Source organism: Myotis brandtii, unplaced genomic scaffold (assembly GCF_000412655.1).
Source record: "Myotis brandtii unplaced genomic scaffold, ASM41265v1 scaffold619, whole genome shotgun sequence".
Lineage (NCBI taxonomy): Eukaryota > Metazoa > Chordata > Mammalia > Chiroptera > Vespertilionidae > Myotis > Myotis brandtii.
The window spans coordinates 218,540-220,223 of record NW_005370361.1 but is presented as its reverse complement, the minus strand read 5'-3'; the positions used below and the strand labels follow the sequence as shown (position 1 = coordinate 220,223).

General features: G+C 54.0%; 1 protein-coding gene across 1 annotated transcript in view; it reads left to right on the top strand.

The window, feature by feature from the left end:
- Positions 1-1,684, top strand: part of NDUFA3 (NADH dehydrogenase (ubiquinone) 1 alpha subcomplex, 3, 9kDa) — a 3,598-nt gene that overhangs the window by 881 nt on the left and 1,033 nt on the right. The gene's annotated exons all lie outside the window — the stretch shown is intronic.

Below are 1,684 nucleotides of genomic sequence, written 5' to 3'. Positions count from 1 at the left end.
GCCCCCCCCCCTCCGGCGTCCCGCCCCAAAGGTCCCGTGGCCCCCTCCGGGGTTCCGTCCTGACCCCGGGCCCTGGCCGCCCTCGTGGTTCCGTGTCCCCTCCCACCTGTGTGTCAACACCCTCTGGGGTCCCCTGGCCTCCCCCCAGCCCTGATACTATGACCCCTTCCCCACCCCGAGGTCCTCAGTCCCTTTTTTTTCTTTCTTTCTTTCTTTTTTTTTTTTTAATAATTGATTGGCTGCCTCCTGGACGCCCCCTACTGGGCATCGAGCCTGCAACCCGGGCATGTGCCTTCCGTTGACCGGAATTGAACCTGGGACCCTTTGGCTCTATCCACTGAGCACACCGGCCAGGGCCACAACCCCTTTCAAGGAGGGGTGCCCAGCCCTGGCCGTGCAGGAAAAACCCCCTGAGCAGTAATGTCCTAATCCTCCCGCGTTCACCCTCACACCCCACCCCCCAGCCCTGCCCCACCCGCTGGCTCCCAGGACTCCTGGCTCCCACCCCGGTGGACCGTTCCTGTGCCGCCCTCTCCCTCACGTTCCCCTGGAGCGACTTCAGTGTGCGCCCCATTGCGACCCTCTGCTCTTGGACAGGGTTGCACATACTTGAAGGTGCACGGGGGGCCACTTGGGGGCGCGGTCCCGGTTCGATTCTGGTCAAGGGCACGCACCTCGGCTGCAGGCTCCTCCCCCGGCGGGGCGCGTGCAGGAGGCACCTAAGCCATGTGTTTCTCTCACGTTGATGTTCCTGTCTTTCCCTCTCTCTTCCACTCTCTAAAAATCAATGGAAAATTGTCCCCGGCTGAGGATTTAAAAAATGTTTTTTTAAAAAAAGCAGGCTCGGATTCAGGGCGGGGGAGGGCCTGGGATACTGCCTTTCTAATGGTCCCCAGGTCTTGTCAGCGCTGTGTCTGCAGGCCATTGGGCCAGGTTCTTAGAAGACAACTGTCCCGTTAGCCACGGAGCAGCCCTTGAAAGGCTAGACTTACTATGACAAAGGTATATAAAATGACTGGTGTTTTATTTTTTTTCATGGTGTGTTGAAACAATGGTTTGGATATACCAGGTTAAATACACCTTAAAATATCATCCTGTTTTGCCCTCGCCGGTTGGGCTCAGAGGATAGAACGTGGCCTGTGGGCTGAGGGGTTCGATTCCCGTCAAGGGCACTGGCCTGTAACCTCGGATGCAGGCTCCATCCCGGCCCTGGTCCGGGAGGCAACCAATCGATGGTGTGTCTCTCTCACATCAATGTTTCTCTGTCTCTCCCCCTCCCATGCACTCTCCCTAAAAATAAATAAATAAAAACCAATGGGAAAAATATCCTGGGGTGAGGATTAACAAAATATATATATACTAGAGGCCCAGTGCACAAATTCGTGCACTGGTGGGGTCAGGCTGGCCTGCCCCTGATTGGGGCAGATTGGGGGGATGGGGGGCGGGGCCCGCCACCCCGCCTGTCAAACTCCCAGTTGAGGGGACAATTTGCATTTTAGCCTTTTATTATATAGGATATCTAACTTGTTTGAACTGCATTGTGGCTATTAGAAATGTAGTCACATGTCAGTGTTGGCCTAGAGCAGTGATGGCGAACCTATGACACACTCATTTTTTTGGTTGATTTTTCTTTGTTAGATGGCATTTAAATATATAAAATAAATATAAAAAATATAAGTCTTTG